We start from the raw sequence: 19,845 nt of genomic DNA, 5'->3' as shown, positions 1-19,845 counted from the left end.
CCACCTCCCCAAGAACATTTCAAACTACTGTTTCTCAATGTGCAATAGCTACAGTTGACCCCTGTCAATGTTCCACATGACCTCAATTAATTTGGTTTGATGGATATGTATTGATATATAATATAATGTAAAATTCCTCATATTAGTTATATTTCCATATAATTTTTGCTCATTTGCTTATACAATGTTAAAAAAATTTAAAAGCTTTTAGAAATTAATGAAACAGTGTAATTTAAACAGGCTTAAAAAGACTTAAATTGAATTAATATAAAAATTTGTTTAGAGAAATCAGCCTTTTAGGTATTTAGAACTCATCTTATTCATTGGCGGGGTACAGAACTTAGTTATTTAAATACTACAGCCAGTTCCTGCGCACTGGGTCAGTGGTTAACACTGTTGCTTCTCGGAAAAGGGTTTGAGTCTCTGCCAGGGTTCCATGTCTGCATGCACTCCCAGTGTTGTTGCGGGGTTTCCTCCCTGGTATTCCAGTCCACACCCCCCCTCCCCAGTTCAAAAATCATGCTGAGGTTAATTGGAGCTGCTAAATTGCCCATAGGCATGAGTCTGCCTATATTGCCTGTAGGTATGCCCTGTGATAGGTTGTTCCCTGCCTTGCGCCCATAGCCAATGGACTCCTGGCAATCCTGAATAGGACAAGTGGTTAGAGAAAATGGATCCCTACACCCCTAAGAATGGATTTATATTTCAACAGCAAGACAATTACTCTTCAGATATTCTATCCATTTTGGACCCACTTGTCCTCTTCAGGGTCACAGGGGTCTGGAGCCAAGGAACAACCCAGGATGGAACCCTAACCTACACACATGGAGCCAGGGCAGATACTTGAATCCTGGTCCCACAGGTGTGGGGCAACAGTGCTTACCAGTGTGCCACCTTTCAAACATTCCATCCTCAGATATTCCTATAATAATAATAATTATAGCAGCAAAAACAGTGGGAAGGCAAGGCAAGTTTATTTATATAGCACAATTGGGATGCAAGGCAATTCAAAGTGCTTTACAGAGGCTCATTGATATATTAAAATAGAAGACATTAAAATCACATTTAAAAAGCAATAAAAACAATTACATAAAAGCAGAGGTGGCAATTTCAGGTCCAGAAAGTAAAAATCCAGACCTGGATTTTGTTTCAACCAACCAGTTGAGCATAAAGAGTCAGTCAGTGGTTGGTTGAAACAAAATCCTGGTCTGGATTTTTACTTTCTGGACCTGAAATTGCCACCTCTGTATAAAAGACAAAACAAACAAATAAGTTACATTGCAGTGAGAGTGAATGAATGAACTCTTGCTGATTTAATTTGCTGAGAAGCTGCAGCAAACAGTAACATTTTAAACCCTGATTTAAATGAGCTGACCGCTATAGCAGACCTCGGGTCTACTGGAAACTTGTTCCACAGACAAGGAGCATAGACACTAAATGCTGCTTCACCTTGTTTAGTCTTGATTCTGGGACACTGAGTAAATCTTTCCCAGATGACCTCAGGGGTCTGGATGTTTCATAACACACAAATAAATCAGAAATGCATTTAGGCCTCAGACCATTTAGTGCTTTGTACACAAGTAATAATATTTACAAATCAATCCTACAATGCATAGGAATTCAGTGCAGTGATTTAAGAACCGGTGTGATGTGCTTTTACCTCCTTGGTGTTCTGGGTGAGCTGCAGCTGCCTGATTGAATTTTTGCCAGGACCTGCGAAGACACCGTTACAATAGTTTAGCCTGCTGAAAACAAATGCATGAACAAAATTTTCTGTGTCTTGTACTGTATAGACCGAAATCCTTTAATACTTGCTGTGTTTTTACGGTGGTAGTTGGCTGATTTTGTGAATGTCCTTATGTGGCTGTTTAACTTTAGGTCTGAGTTCATAACTACACCAAGATTTATGCTTTGATTTCTAGGTTTTACTGTCATTGATTTAAGATGATCACATTCAATCTTTATTTTTAAGGGGCCAGAAACAGTTATTTCAGTTACTTCTGTGGTACGCCGTAGAAAATTCTGGCACATCCACTCACTGATTGGTTCAATGCACTTTTTCAGTGAATCAAAGGGACTATAGTCATGTGGTGATATTGAAATGTAGAGTTCCTGTACTGTATGAATGAACTGTACTTGTAATTTTGTTCACTCAGGTTCATAATTACCTATTAACACAAAGTATTCCTTATCTTGTAAAGATGATGCAAACCAATTCAACAAGGTGCCAGAAGGTCAGACTCACTTTTTTAGTCTGACTGGCAGTATCTTATGGTTAGCTGTGTTGAACACAGCAGTGAGATTAACAGCTTTAATATACATTAATAACAAACATTACATGATTACACAATGATAATGTTTGTTATTGATGTATATTACAGCTGTTAAGGGATGTTAGAGTGTTAAGGTATACATGGATCATGTTTATGAATGTTATTAATATTATTAATGACGTGTACTGAACGTTTAATGAATGCAATATAAAAGCATTGTGAAGGTGCAGTTAATGTAAAGCGTTACCCAATAATCTTAATGAAAAGTGTATGTTTGATCTTATGTTTGTCATGAATTTAAATTTCCAGCTAGTTTCAATGATGATACGAAACCTCAGTATTGCTGATCTCCTTTGAAGAGCGAATATTATCTGTAAATGTTGTACAGCAGTTACTTCTGTGTTTTATTCCTGATGGGAAAGGTGTTTGATTTTTTTATTATAATAGAGCAATGAAGCAGGAGATTGTGCTATCTGGACCCGACTGTAATTTATTTTATGTGTATTTGATTTTCCCTGGAAATTTATAATGTGATTCCCTATCACAGAATGACTTTCTTAATTAATTTATCAAATCTTAAATATTCCTAGAAACCAGGGTTTCCCAAATCTGGTCCTGGAGGGCCATTTTGTAAATCAGTCTGCAGATTTCCCTGCTCAGAAACAATTACTAAACCTGGTAATTAGTTGATTAAGATGAGTTTGAGCAGAGAAGCATGCAAACTATGTTGGATTCTGACCCTCCAGGACCGGAATTGGCCAAGCCTGCTACAAACATTAAAGCAGTCAATGAATGCTTCCTTAGCATTTGATTAGCAAACAGGAAAGCTAGAATGCCAAACATGAAAGGACATTGATACCTGTGTGGGCTCCAGGCCTAGATGGTTATCCCTTGTGTTTTTGGTTTGAATGATGTATTTTATTGTATTATTAAGTTCTTTTGGTGTTGGATGACTCTAGAGCTACATACTATGGTCGCCAAGCATGGTAATGTTATGAGGGCGATTATTGTTCTCCTAATACAGGGAGTGTAGCAAAAAACCGGCACACAAGGCACAACTAAATAGATGTTCTGCTGTTGTGGACACGTATCAGCGGAAATAGTAATTCATGTCAAGCTCAGCTCACTGTACTTTTTAAGTGTAAGCACAATGTAGTTGTGTAGGGATTATGTTGTTCATGTTTTAACTCTTACCTTTTCCATTGAGCTATCCATCCATCATGAAATTTCTGTACCCGTTTGTCACCCGAGTCACGCTGGGTCAGCAACGTTTTTAAAGCAAAGAGCCATTTTCTCCTACGTAAATGTCCGACCCAAGATTTACAAAGAGCCACATTGTGTAAAGGGGGATTGAGATACGATTTTTTAAATGTGATATGTGTATATATGCATTTAACACCAAAACAAAGGTTCAAGTACTTGCAAAAACTATTATGGAAAAACTTTTATTTTATTTATTTATTTATTTTTTTTTTTTGGGGGGGGGGGGGGTCTAGAGCATATTCCAGAAGCAACATGGCAAGGTACGCTGATATTTAGCATTAGCATTCCAGTAAATAACTGTCAAGTGATGTATTTTTCTCTTTTCATTAACCACCTATCCATTCCTATATATGATCCCAGTGAGTCTGGACCCTTTCACAATAAGTACAGACTAGTACAGACAAACACCCAGGAAAGGATGCCATTCCACAGGCACGCAAACACAAAGTCCGGCATTATAGGCAACACTGATACATTGATTTCACCTAACTGCATGTCTTTGGACTGCAGGAGGGTGCTGGGAATGATATAGGATATTGGGAATATGGCAATGAAGGCAGGGCAAATCCATGGTACTGCACTCTGTACCACTGCACTGCCACCCAACAAGATACCAATGAAACCAAATGCACCAGTGAGCTGGACAATACAACCCCACACAAATTTTCACTGGACAAAACATTCCTTTCTTAGGGGAGAGTCAGTGTCTATGCGAATAATATGTCATATATCAGATTCTCTGCTTTAAAAAAGATACCTTATTAAACACCAGCAGAGACTTGGTCATAAAAAATGCAATTTTAGCTCACCAAGTAAATTGTTCTGTTCAATTTACCTCCTACGTGAAGTGTGATCCGCTAAAACGGAGCATATGCTTTATAATCCCGACAATATCCATAGGTGGCCATGGCCAAGCCATCTTCCCCTCTGAAACAAATACAGCGTGGGCTTGATGGAGCTGTCTGTAAGACAATGGGCCCAATACAGCCACAGATATGTGTCTTGGGGTTCCCTGTAGGGAAACGGTCTGTTCAGAAATTTCTGCCAGGAGAGCTACCTACTGCCTGAGAAACCTCTTTTTCTATCAGCAAAAATCAAACAAAACTAGTTTTTTCAGTACTCTTAGGTAAATATTTAAGCAATCAAGGCTGTTACACCTATCTATCCATTTCCCAGCATCTTATTCAGGTTATGACAACTGTTGATCTTACAATACTGCAACATGCAGAAATTACAGATATTAACAGGCATATTAAAAACACTAAATATGAAAAATATAGATATGTTTACTTTTAAAAGGAGCATTTCGCTTTTATAGACTACTTGGCAGTACAATATATTTCTCCAGTTCCTTTTGCTGCACTCTTTTGCCCCATATGCAGACTCCACACTGCAGTAACACACTCCATTACTCTCTGCTCCTGGAGGAGAATTCAGCCACAGTCACTGCACTGTAAGTATAATTGTCACAATGTTATCACAGATGTTCAGGGTTGCCGGTTCGAGTCCCACTTCTGTCCAACCCAGGCAGGATTCCTCTGGAAAACGTGCAATCAGGTTAATTGACATCTATAAATTGCCCATGGCACTGGAACCCCAGCCTTGCGTCCTATTTTGCAAGGGACAGGCTCCAGACCCCCCCCCCCCCCCCTCCCATGATCCTGATCCGAACAAGCAGTTAGAAGATGGATAGACAGAATGAGTGCAGGCAAATGGAGTATAACTGTATTATCCAGTGGACTAGACCCAACAAACACAGCTGGTAAGCTTGCATTAAATAAGGTCTATGCTAAAAGCCAGTTATCAAAGAACCGTGACTTTACATTGAGTAATACAATGAGGGGGATCAGTCAGGCCATATCATCAAATACAGTTTGATTTGCTCGGCCTCATCTCTAACAATGATGAGTCTGCCTACTTGAAGGAAGTGGAGAACCTGGAAAGCTGGTGCCAGGATAACAGCTTCCACCTGAACGTTATCAAAACGAAGGAACTGATTGTGGACTACAGGAGGCAGCAGGACTCTTACCCATCTGTGAACATGAATGGTGCTACGGTGGAGAGGGTGAGCACTTTCAAATACCTCAGCGTCCATGCAGGAGGACCTCACCTGGTCCACACACACAGGTGCTCTGGTCAGCAAGGCGAGGCAGCGGCTCTATCATCTGAGGCAGCAGAGGAGGGTTAAGGTCTCTCCTGCTGTCCTTAAAGCTTTCTACTCAGCTGCTGTAGAAAGCATACTGACCATGAGCATCACACAGGAACTGCTCTGTCCTGGACCGGAAAGCCCTGCAGAGGGTGGTTAGAGCAGCTGAGCGCTGCACCAGATCTGCCATGCCCTCCCTACAAGACATCTACAACAGTCACTTTAGGACTAGAGCAACAAAAACCTCTGAGGATCCATCCCACCTCAATAACTCTCTGTTTTGCCTGCTGAATTCAGGCAAACGCTTCTGCAGCCTTTTGACCAGAGCAGAAAGATCAAGGAGAAGCCTTTTCCACAGGTCATAAGGCTCCTAAACCAGGACTCAATGCCTCTAGCCCTTCTGCCAGACTCTACAGTGATCTTCAGTCACTGTAACAATGACATAATCCTGTGAGTACTGCTTTCACATGTGCTATCCAAATTGTTGTCACATACCTGAAACCTCTTGCACATTGCACTTATATTGCACAACAAAATACCTTTTACCTATCACTTATATATAGATTATGTAGATTATATATACATGATTATGTATATTTTGTTATTCATGCACAGCTGCTCGGAGTGACCAGTGTTACGTTTCACTGCATGTTGTATGTGTACAACTGTATACGTGACGAATAAACTTCTTGGATCATGAATCTTGTCTTTTATGTGTTTTAATGGGAAGTAACAGAACCTGAGATAATAATTGTCTTTGATTTGAAAATAGATTATAACATTTGTTCAGGATACCAGATAAGTTATTTTATGCTTTTCTTTGTGAGACACAATTAATATATAGGTTAGGAGTTGGAATCATCTGTGCATTTACTGCTTGTCTATATCAGTAAAGGAGTTTGCAAAACAGAATGCAGCCCATTATGTCATACTCATCAACAAAAGGAAATGTAAGTTACAGTTTTACCTCAATCATATGTGGATCAAAAGCCAGAGAGCCCAAGGAAAGTGACATGGAAGTAACTGCACACAGTTCTGCACAGTTGAATTGTAGTAAAACTGTGGGCCAGTAATCCACAGAGGTGCAATAACAAAGCTGAAATTAGATTTCTTACTGTGAAATAATTTTCTGTAAAAATAAGTGATTTTAGGATGATATTTGAATTAAATGATTACAGCCTTGGCCTCAGAAGAGATTCTGTAATTCTAACACACTGTATGAAGAGGCCAAGAGCTGCGGGATGAATATCTATATACACAATAATATTTTTATATTACAGTACAGTAAGTACACCACATATGATAAAAAATATATATTACATGTAGTCTTAGTTAGATGTTCCTTAATAATAATGTTAAACCTATATTTAAATCTATTAAAAAAAACTTGTAATAAATGTCAGAGAAATGGTTATATGCAAATAGTTGTATTAATTAAAATTGGTTTGATATTAGTTTTAATGGCTCTTAATATCATAGTTCTTTGAAGTATATGCCTACCTAATTTGAACTGAAAACACAAATTAAATCACAAACTACAGTGCAAAGTCCACTAAGAAAAGCAGTGACCATTTTATTATGTGAAGAAAATTGTAGCTAGAATGTTTGTTTCCATGTAATGGTCGCAGACCATTAGTCAAATTTGATATGTGTGTGTCTAGAATACTGGACGTGTAAAAAAGGTCTCAAATTAATCACTGAGAACTCTATCACCTATATGTAAATGAGCGTAAGGATCAGTCAGCCACGAAGAACAGCTTAATCAGATAAATAAGCCAAAGCTGTACTCTGCCAAAAGAAATCCTCTTATCTCTTATCTATCTTCAGTTTCTCTCTGCGGAGTCACTTTTCCTTCATTCATATACAGCTGAGGGACTAAAAACTGAAAACAGACAACATATTTAGAGCGGAGTAATATTGTAGGTCAGAGGGTTTTCAGTTAATCTTGGATACCTTTCAGTAGCTTTCATGGAGCACAGAAGTGAAACATCCTTGAATTAATTCAAATTCAGCTGTGAACAGTGGCATGTTCAGACCATATGAACGGGGGGGGCATTGGTCTTAGGTTTGGGGGGCTGTCCTGAATAAAATAAGGTGGAGTCCCAATGTTGCACTATTTTCAATAATTTCTTTTTGTAGGTAGTAATTTTTATACCAAGGATGCTATTGTGAAATTCAATCATACTAACAGTAGTACTGTTTGCTAAAATATACTACAATGACAGCTTTTTCATTTCACACATGTATATTATTTATCACTGAATAAACATGCAAAATGCAAAAACCTACCAAGGGAGAAAGATCGACTGCGCAACTGCATCTGTGTTTGCATGTGCAAATAAAAGCTGGCAGAAGTGCTGAACTGCAGAATTTTCAGGTGTCAGCTAACGCCGCGGTAACACTGCATTTGTTAGCTTCTGTAAGCATGGCAAAATGATCTATAAAATCTATAAAACGTTCTCACCTATGTTGATGGATGTGTTATGGGACTGGCTTCCACTTCTGAATCCTGCTCATCTATTCTCTTCTAATCCTAACTATGACAACCTTAACCCCTACCCAGCCCAGCCCAGCTTTAACAAAAATATAAGACTTTTACCATTTATAGTTTTTTGATTGCAGTCACAGATTTTTATAAAATTGAGTTTTTCCTTGTGGGTAGTGAAAAAATGGTCCCGACGTCAGGTTCTGATCACATCGTTGGGTCGTTTGATGTCATAAAGTTTAAAATGGTCTCTGCTGTTGTGAACAGAATGCTCCCAGACGCAAATAGTCATGCAAGGGGTTTATTGAAGGAACTGGGTAGCTAGACAGACACCGAATCGGCACCCTGGATCGGAGTCAGGAAAACGGACCGGGTCAGGTCAGGAGCCAGGGTAGTCAGTCCAACAAATAAGGCTTCAGATGGGGCCAAGCACACCAGGGAGGCCCGAGGAACAGGAGATCGGGATGGGCGTCAGAGTGAAGTGAGTGAGAGCTAATCAAAAGACACAGGGCAGATCGCTCGTTAAGTTGCATCCAGGCACCAAATACCTTACAGAACAGGCTTAAATAGGAGACAGGGCAGGTGTCTCCTATAAGATGCGGCTACCAAGATCACCTTCTCATGGGGGGGAGGGGGGTGACATCTGCGAGGAGAATGCTAGCATCATCCATTCATCGCCTTCTCCCTCCAATTTTGGCTTCAGCTTGTTTTTACTTGGATTTGTAGCTCAGCATGAGTCTGACCAAGATGTTTGAAAAAATATTTTTTTATGCACTTCACCAGTGTAATTTAATACCAAGCAAGATCTTTGCAGGAACAGCTGTCCAGCAATTTGTCTGAACAGAATTATCTGACAGCTGGAAAGGCTTCCATATATCTGAAGGCCATTCTTTAAAAAGACCAATCTTGTGGAATAGCACTGGGGGAAATCCATTAATGCCATTGGCTTGATAATCCTATTCAAATATGACAGCCGCTGTACCACTGACCTTTTGATTAGATGGATTTTTCTTTTTGATTCTGGATGAAAAACATGTTTTCAAGATTGATTTCAAATGTAATGCCTTCCGTTTTATTATTTTTATATTTTGGGGGAAATATTTTAAAGAGGGTGATGAAAATGAATAATAATAATAATAATAATAATAATAATTATTATTATACGATGTAATCATGCAGTGGTTAGTACTTGTGGTTCAAGCTTACACCCTAGTTGCACATTTATGGAGTTTGCATATTCTCCCTGGGGGGTTGTACAGTCATACCATTTTTTTTTTACAAATTAAACAAAAAAGGTTAATGGCTACTGTTAAGTCATATAAAAATCCAGGTCATTATTTAACATGCTATCGCTCTACCAAGTATCATAATTGGATTGTCAAGGCAACAAGGGGAGCTATCACCAAGGAATAAGCTAATGATTTTAACTGCTTTCCACGGAATGCGCTGCCCCATTCATTTGTATTTTATTAGCATGCTTGATAGAAATCGTTCAATAACTAGACACAATGCCGGGTAGCCGGTGCCAAAATATTTAATGGTATGGTTTAATGGTTCAAGCTACACTGACATTGTGGGGACCCAGTGTGTACATCTATGAGCCCCCCCCCCCCTCCCACGGGGGAGGTTACTTGATCCTTGCTGCCTTCCTTCATCGGTCATTTGAATCACCCTTAGTCTGGTCATTCAGGACCAATCTGCCTTGGGAAACCCTACTAGGGACAGCTGCCCAGACAACACTACTGCTGGGATCACGGACACAAACACTTCTTGGAATCGCTAAGGCGGCAGTTCATGGAAGGGCCAAAATCAAACCACAATGCAGCCTGCCCTGCATAGTACTAGCTGCAGGTAGATGCATGCTCTTATTCATACACCAGTTTCAGATCAATGTTTTCCAGCCCTCCAGTCTACAATGCTTTTCTTATTTCCCACTGCAATCACAGTTTTCTGTTTTTGTCGGGAGTCTGTAAGTCCAACATCTTCCGTATGCCATTTTTTTGCCAAATTTCATCAAATTTCACAAAATTCTTTCAGTAGTAGCAGTGATTAAAAGAGACAGCAAGATGAGAATGGGTAATTACCGAGCTACAGTCCTGTGGGTTGTAGAGTAGATCTAAACCTTCAGTACACCAAACTAAGACTGACTAAACTCTGAATTCATTAGCAGAGATAAATTGCAAAGCTCAATATCTCTCAAGCACCATAGATGCCCTTTTATGTGTTAAATATACCGGTGAATTGAGGAGTAAATAATCACTACACAGAACAATATCTCTAAAAACAAGACATGTAGTCCAGTCAAAACAACTCTTTACAGTCTTTCTGACATGATGCATGGCTATTGAAGCTTGAGTCTTGAGGCTATTGAGCTGTTTTACAGGCAGGATTTAGGGATTTCAGCTCATTAACATGTGCCGCCCTCTTTTTAAAGGGGCCAAAAGTAATTGGATCATTCACTTAAAATCTATTTCCTGGACAGGTGCGGGCAATTTCTTCGTTCATCTCATTATAAATTAAGCAGATAAAAGGCCTGTCTTGTTTGCATTTGGAAGATTGAGGTGTGAACATACAACATGCGGTCAAAGGAACTATGTATACAGGTGAAACAGGCCATCCTGAGGCTGCGAAAACAGAAAAAACAATTTGAGAAATTGCCGTAACATTAGGAGTGGCCAGATCCACAGTTTGGCACATCCTGAGAAAGAAAGAAAGCATTGATGAACTCAGCAACACAATTAGGCCTGGATGTCCATGGACGACTACAGTGGTGGATGACTGCAGAATCATTTCCATGGTGAAGAGAAACCCCTTCGTAACAGCCAACCAAGTGAACAACACTCTCCAGGAGGTAGGCGTATCAATATCCAAGCCTACCATAAAGAGAAGACTGCATGAGAGCAAATACAGAGGGTTCACTGCAAGATGCAAGCCACTCATAAGCCTTAGGAATAGAAAGGCTAGATTGGACTTTGCAAAAAAAAAAAATCTAAAAAAATCAGCACAGTTCTGGAACAGCATTCTTTGGACAGATGAATACAAGATTAACCTGAATCAGAATTATGGAAAGAAATAGTATGGGGAAGGGCTGGAACAGCTTATGATCCAAAGAACATCGTATCATCTGTAAACATGGTGGAGGCAGTGTGATGGCTTGGGCGTGCATGGCTGCCAGTGGCTCTGGGTCTTTAGTGTTTCTTGATGATGTGACACAGGATGGAAGCAGCCGAATGAATGCTGAGGTGTTCAGAGGCATCATGTCTGCTTAAATCCAGCCAAACTGATTGGGCAGCGTTTCATAATACAGATGGACAATGACCCAAAACACACAGCAAAAGGAACCCAGGACTTTATTAAAGGAAAGAAGTGGAATATTCTCGTATGGCCAAGTCAGTCACCTGATCTCAACCCCAATGAGCATGTATTTAATTTGCTAAAGACTAAACTACAATCAGAAAGACCCTGAAACAGCAACTGAAAGCTGCTGCAGTAAAGGCCTGGCAGAGCATTAAGGAGGAAACCCAGCGTCTGGTCATGTCCATGAGTTCAAGACTTCAGGCAGTCATTGTCTGCAAAGGGTTTTCAACTAAGTATTAGAATTGAACGTTTTATTTGCAGTTATATTTATTTGTCCAATTACTTATGAGCCCCTGAAAAGAGGGGATTGTGTAGAGAAATTTACTTTAGTTCCCCACGTTTTCATGCAATGTTTTTGTTCTACCCACTGAATTAAAGCTGAAATTCTGCACTTCAACTGCGTCTGACTTGTTTCTTTTAAAATTTATTGTGGTGATGTACAGAACTTAAAAATTTAAAAACTTGTCTCTGTCCAAATATTCATGCTCCTGACTATATATTTATGTATATATTTTATATATGAAGTTATATTATGCCAGGTTTAAGCCTTTATTCTTGAGTATACACAAGCCAGTATGCTTACAAAAATGTTTATTCCAACTGAAGTCTGAGATTGCCTTCGCAAATTTCTGTTCCAAATTTGAGAACATATTTTGCATTGTATTGAAATCATATATTAACAAACATTACTGCTGACAGCATAAACTTCTGAGAGAAGCAGGGCAAGATTGCCACAATTTAATTATTAAGCTTAAGTATTAAGCTTAAATAAATCACAGTGACCTTCATGCTGTGCTGTCAGGGATTTTGGAAAGAATGAAATCACACTGAAGGCTGGCATTTTTTTAGGTTGGCTGTTTTGGGATCCTGTTCCCACATCATGCCTTATCAGAAAATTTCAGTAATAAATCATGGGTAATGTCTGCACTAACGACTCCCTGTTAAAATTATACAGCACATAACATGGCAAAACACCTCAGATATTCAAACCTTTATTACATCACTTTCACATATTTACATCACACCGCTTTAACAAAATCCTGGTAAAGTGTGAATTTCGCCATCTCTGATTTGTTAAATAAAGTCATCCGTGTGTCTCTGCTGTTTCCAGATAGGGTTTGTGAATCAAAATGCAAATCAATGGCAACTGCATTTGAATTATTTTCATTTACTGGCGTGTGTTTTGAAGTGGTGAATTATTCATTTGCACAACCCCCATTTCCATTTTTCTATTTACTAAGCAAACAAATTAATAAATAATATCAATAGATTTTACCACCTTGATGTATTTAATGGAACCTTAGCTTTCTATTTCACTGTCTATTGAGCTCCCTGAAATGCAAGCATTCTGAACTGATGTAATTGGGTGGTGACTAGTGATCATTCAGTAGCTGTGCACCGTTAATCCCAAACGTGTACTTTCTGTCCGGTTGGTTTTCATGCAGGATGGGAAATGGATTCTCCTGCACTAATAGCTTTCTTTTCTTTAGGACACTGAACATAGCCACACATATGCTGACAGGTGGAATCAGTATTTTAGCGGTTCCTTTAAGAAATGGAAAATGGCGGCCGTAAAATGGAGCTTATAAATTTCTCCTAGCTCTTTCACCTTCATTTTTGTAGAGGGATAATTTTATTGAAACCTGGAAAACAATGAAACCATGAAAAAATTCTATTGTTTTGGATATAGACATCCATGCACCCATGTAATTAAAAATTAGGGTTACTATGCCAATACACAGTTTAACCTACTGTATATGCAAGAGTCAGTGTTTAAGAGCAATATATCACATTTAAAAGTATGACACTGCAGGTGCAATTTATGAGGTTGGCAGTAATACGTTGTATTCTGAATGTTGAGACTGTTCTGCCATTTCTGCTAGCAAACCGTCTGTATTCACAGTGAGTACTGGCTCACCATTTCCCCCACAATCAAGGTGCAGAAAAGCTGATAGAGAGAGGTTGCAATAAAATATGGAAGATGTGAGGAAAGTGAGCAATATGACCAAGCTTGCTGACTAAAGGAAAAAGGCAGAGATGTACAGGATGATAAAATATAGCAGATGTTACGGTGCTAAGATTATTCTGGTAAGTTAGACCAATATTTGGACAGCTGTATGATGAATGTTCATAAGTTTCAGAAAAAAAAGTGATTATAGGATAATAGTTTTCTTTCCGCTCATCCATCTATCTTACATCTGCATATCCTGGTCAGATTTAGGGTGAAGCCTACGCTAGGCAGCACAGGGCACAACGCTGGGGTAACACCCTGGACCTTTGACAGAGATAAAGCTTATGAGGTTTGGTGACACCAACCTTTATAATAGTACCAAGAAGACAACCAAGCTTGTATGATACATTGGGAACAAAAGAAAATATGGGGAGCACATCAGGAGAGAGAACAGGAGGACACGGGATATATATGGTCAACATGAACTGTTTATATAATCAACATCACAGAGAAACAGCAGTATAGTACATGCCTTTGCACATACATCTTATACAGTACTATGAATAATACAGAATTTAGAGAATTAAAAATGAAATAATTATTCTGGTGGAGACAAAAACAAAACTTTAACAGGACATTCAAAATGAAGAAAATAGGCAACCAACATTGTTAACTTGAGTGTTACACCTGAAGCAGAAGACTTATTTTGTCTATATCAAAAAAAAAAAAATGTGTATACATTTTACATTCAGCTAAAAAGGATATATGCTCTTAGTGGGTTTCTGCATCTTTTTACCATTTCAAAATTGCTTCAAGGACATTTAGGTCTTGGAGAAAAGCATTGAAATACACTTGACAATTATTTAATTGAAAGTTCCTGTGCCCATGTATTGTTTTCTTTGAAGCTCCTCAGTATGTGGTTGAGAAAGATCAACCGTGACATTTTTTTCCCCACAGACGAATTTGCCGAGAAGGAGAAGGGCAATACTAAAGATTAGGTCTGGAACCGCTGTTTACTGAAGAAAAGAGCACTGATACGGGAAAAAAAGAAAAAAATCCTGCAGAAAAAAAAATCATTGACTGGTTATGTGGTGATGTCATAGTCAAATTCTAGGCCGTCCTTTAACTTTAAATGCACCAGTTAACCATTTAATACTCCTTATAGAAAGAATGCCTGGCATCTTCTCTGCTGTTATAACTGCATGAGGAGGCCACTTTGATGAATCAAATGTATGGCATTTTCTTGCTAATAAAGATATTCAAATGGTGCGTCATATCACAGGTAAAGATGAAGGTGCAGGCAGGCGTGGGGAAAAAAAATCAGAAAGGGCTTTAGTCGACAAAAACAACAGGCAAGGTAAAAGGAAAGGGACCACGGGGGGTCAAAATGGGGTAGGAAGGATCAGACCAGAACACAGGGCACACTGGACAGCACACGCAGGCAGCAACATCGATGAACGGACTGGGGAGCTCAAGACAGGGAGGCACTATATACACCACTGACGAGGGAGCAGACGAGAGGCACCTGGGGTGATCCAAACAAGGGCTGTAATGAGAGGAAAGATTAAAGCCACACAACGGAGAGACCAAGGGGAAAGGAACGCAGGATGTGACATAAGGAGCATACTGTAAATTATTTCTTATCAACAAACAGTAAATATTAAGTGAGTAACAAATATACTGCAGAAAATCTTAGTCTGTGCAAAAACTTTGACTAGTAGTGTATAAAAACATATTTCTTTAAAATAGAAAAAAATTCTTTGAACACCATTGTGACCTGATTTGTTCCATATATATGTACATGTTTAGGTTTTTGTCCTAAACAAAGCACAAACAATATATATAGGACATTGCAAAAATTCATGCTGTTAAGAAGTCAACTGGGCATAAACACACCTAGGCTGAACTTACAATGAATGCACAGGTACAAGTGTAAGCAATTTTGGAGCAGGAGCTACACAACAGCTACACAACTACACATACAACAAAGTGAGAACCTACCAAGCGTACTGAAGAGCCAGTGAGTGTAACACAAGACCATTCAAAGAACAATCAGGATAGCAGAATGCAATGGTAGTGTCTATTTGGGGAAAATTGTTTAAGTATCACTAAGTCAGAGATACATATGACAATTTTAATATACCTAATAAGTTAAGGTATTGTTAATTGCTCTGCTCTGGGCTGGCCCCCCATCCTGGGTTGTTCCCTGCCTTGTGCCCTTTGCTTCCGGGATAGGCTCCGGACCCCCCGCGACCCAGTAGGATAGGCGGTTTGGAAAATGGATGGATGGAATTGCTCTGCTCAAGCACTGTATTTCAGTGTTTTTGTTGACGAATTCTCATCTTCATGAGAATGACCAGTTACAGTATAAGCATAGAAGGAAAATAAAGGGCTTCTGGGATTTCAGTTCTGAGGTTCACTATGTAAATGAAATAGTCCATGTTCTGCTTGTTGCCAAAACCACTGAGGGCATAACCCCTTTTCTTGCTTGATGAATTAATTATAGTTCTTGCATGCACCTGAACCCGTTATGAATAGCATACAGGCTACAGCAACCTTGAGGGGAGGGGGGAGGGGGGCAGTGAAGGGTCAGTTGCCTGTAGTGTCTTGGGAGCTGGTGGTTAGAGGCCTTGTTTAGGGGTCCATGTACACTCTATCCTGTGGACCACTTTCCTCTTGGACTCAATTGCTCTGATTGGAAAAGGGGAAGTCAGGGCTCTGGGCTAAGCTACCACTATGAAAACCAGAGGGTGTGATTTCCCCCGAGTGGAGACCCTTCCTTCCTGGTTTTTCATCCTTCCACACCTTGCAGTCCACCTTGGCTCTCTTCAGCTCCCACTTGGGTTCTAAGAGCTGCTGCTTCTTTGCATCAGTCTATGGAGTATTACTGTATAAATGAGAGCCCAGACTGCGTCTCTGCTCACACCCTCAGACTTACTGCCTTTTATCCCACACAAATTCTGTGTACAGTGAAGTACAGGGCCACAGAGCAATGGCGGATCCGCATCTGTGTGGACCTCCAGTCTTCGCGGTACTGGCTTTGGATGCGTTCCACACACATCTTGAGCCTCCATGCGATTTCATACTTCTATAAGTCCTTCTCTCCCTCTGGAGTGATTAGGTCTCAGAGGATGAGAGGTCAGAAACAAGGTTGCTTTAACATATACAGAGACACATACATACACACACAACACACACACATGCACGCTTACACACATACGAGCATAGATCACTTTTGGGGACCTATATCAGTTGGAGACCACTTTGGGGACAAGCAAAGGATGATGCCACCACAACCAATATCCACATCTTCACTGTAAGACAGAGTAGAGTCAACAGACAAATTCTGTAGATCACCAGACCTATGATCTTCAGAAAAACGAATATTCTGTTTGTCAAGTTCCTCTTCCTTAGTACTGTTGGTCGTTGGATCGATTTTTTTCTTTGGGAAACAGAAAAATATTACACTTTGCTCATGTTTGTCAGCTGAAGTGTTCCCTCAGGCAAGCAGTAATGCTTATACATTTACAGTATGCACATAGTATTTTGTTATGATGATATTGTTAATGACCTTGGACTCATTTTCATAAGACCATGCCTTAGTCTAAGCCCCCGCACTGCAAGGACCCCGTAGGAAAGGGGAAAAGAGTTTTATAGTCATGTTAAAAGGCAGTGTGTTTGAGTTTGCACTTCATACTGATTTCCTTAGTTTAATGAAAATGTAAGTTATTGCGTAAGGACATCCTGTATACTTCTCACTGACCTGCTGTGTGGGCCGTATCTGAGGGTTATGGACTGTAAATTCACATCCTTGGCTAAATTATCTGACTGCACCTTTGGGAGAGTGGAGCAAAGTATGAGGCTTGAATATTGTGTGTATGCCTGGATCCCTTTATTACTGAAATGTAAATAGTACTTGTTCATTGTGAAACTGCGACTGAGCATATCTGCATTTGATAGTTTTTTTTTGTTTTGCTTTTCTATCTCTTTTTGTTTTTTCGTTTTCATGGTGTTCAATACAGAAGCAATAAATGCTCACGTGACCCGTGGAGAGTCTCCGCATCAGATATTTTGTCCAAACCAAAGGGCAGTTACAGTGAAAACGCAACGCGAGGCCAGAGAAGAGCAACGCGGAGCCCGTCGTGAGGTCAGAGAGGGATTCAACGCCGTTACAAGTGCTCAACATTCGCCGCTCGCCACAGTTGAAGTTGGCTCTCGAAGCATCGTCAGAACATTCAGCCTAATCTTACTGGACTCTAACACACTCGATTCAGCTGCAGACAGGCAAGATCCAACACAGACGGCACTTCATTCGCAGATACTACTGATAATAGGGCCGTAAAATAACGATCCTGTGTACTAATTTGAAATTCATAATTTCCGTTAACGTATATTTAGAGAACGTTTCTACAGATGAGAAATCACCAAATTTTGCAGTGTCAAGAATTTGTTACTCGTGTTGAACATTTAAAAGTGTTTACATTGGTGAATGTGTGTAGGGAACTTAATTCTACACGACTAAATGAGCCTAAGTCACTGAACATACAGTTTATAACTGACCAATTAGCCTAAATGTCATCACCTGAAAGAGGAAACGGTCGTCCCACAACCAAACAGGTTAGGTCAAGCTCTCGTGAAAGAAGACTAACTGAGGAAGGGAAAGAGATGTATGAACAAGAGATCAAAAGGAATTAGAAAACCTTTCATAAGTCTTACGAGTCCTGGAAACAAGTAGCCAAAGAAGTAAGATCAAAACTGAAAGTGTTCTGTGCATAAGAAGGTCTTGCGGAAATCCAAAAGGAAATACAAATTAAACATGAGGCAGTAGCTCAGTCCTATGAATCTCTCAAGTGAAATAATGGCACCATTCCTGACATTGTTAATAAAATGGATGCCTGCATCGTGTTAAGCTCAGAGATTTGGGAAATTGTGAATTAAAGATTAGTAACCATTGATGAAACTTTCAATGACTGGCATGAAAAAGAAAGGGCGAGAATTGCTCTAAGTAAAGATGAGTATAGGCCTATCTTTGGTAAATCGCACGATGAGACAGCAGTCACAGAGCACTCCCAAACGTCAGCTGACTGCACCACCGTTTCCAAATTTTCGAGCAAGCGGGAAAAAGCACAAGTTGAACTTTCTGCCAAACTTGAACAGGTAAAGGCCATTCAAGAAATCCAAACCCGGGAATCCTTACTTTCAAAACTCAAAAATGAATAGAAATGCAAGGAATCTAAGATGCTGGCAGAACTAAAATTGAAAGGAGATCACAGTATTGCTAAATGTCCTACAATGGCTGCCAATAGTATGGTGTCATGACTGACATGGAGCGGAGCAGGGAAGTAGGCAAGGGGAACAGGACTGGGGTAAAATAAAGGGTTTTAATGAACAAAGGAACACAAATCACATACGGACTTCATTGACCAGACTGGGGAAAATATACCTAACGCGGACTAAATATATTGCACTAATGACGGTAACAGGAAACAGCTGGTGAACACAGGGAATTCACATGGGGTTAATGAGGTGGGCATGGCACACAAGAGGATCGTATGAGCAGGTCATGACAGAACCCCCCCCCTCCCCAAAGGCGCGCACTCTGGGCCGAGAAAGGAGGCCCCCCAGTGAGTAAGCCATGGGCAACAGTGGCAAGGAAAAACTCCCTGGAAGAAAGAAACCTTGGGAGGGACCAGACTCAAAGGGGGAGCCCAACCTCCAGGGGCCGGCAGGGAGAGTCAAATCCGAGAGGAGTCACACTGTCTAAGTCATAAGATTTGAGACACAACCGGGGAGCAGGCATAAAAGACATGCTCCATTATTTATTAATTAATTATTAATAAATCAGTTGAGGTTGTTTAGGCGGCAGGAAGATCTGGGGTTATTTAAAATCGACACTGCATTTAGCAGTGACTGGGCGATAATGAACCACCACCCGTACTTCAGTTGACTAAAACATTTTTAAAAGAATTTGATACTTGGTATTTTTAAAAGAATGTGTGAGTTTTTGAAATACAAATATATATAAAATAACTGAACACGGGCTCTGTTTGTTTTATTCCTGCCTACTGTCATGTGCCAAGGTGCTCGGAAAAAGCTGGGGCAAAAAGGGATTAAATGGGGAGATGGAGAGGCATACGGGACACAATCACCATAACACTGCACAACGTTAATGACAGATCTGCGGATACAAACTCTAACGTGGACACAACACTAAGGGACAGAAATGCAGAACAGCTGAGATCAATCAGGAATTCACCTGAGGTAACGAGGGGGGGCGTGGCACATGAGAGGACTTGACGAGCAGGTCATGACAGAAACCCCCCCCACCCCCAAAGGCGCACTCCGGGAGCGCCCCAGGGGAACGAAGAGA

Source organism: Brienomyrus brachyistius, chromosome 8 (genome assembly GCF_023856365.1).
Source record: "Brienomyrus brachyistius isolate T26 chromosome 8, BBRACH_0.4, whole genome shotgun sequence".
Classification (NCBI taxonomy): Eukaryota; Metazoa; Chordata; class Actinopteri; order Osteoglossiformes; family Mormyridae; genus Brienomyrus; species Brienomyrus brachyistius.
Note: the sequence above shows the minus strand (reverse complement) of the source record.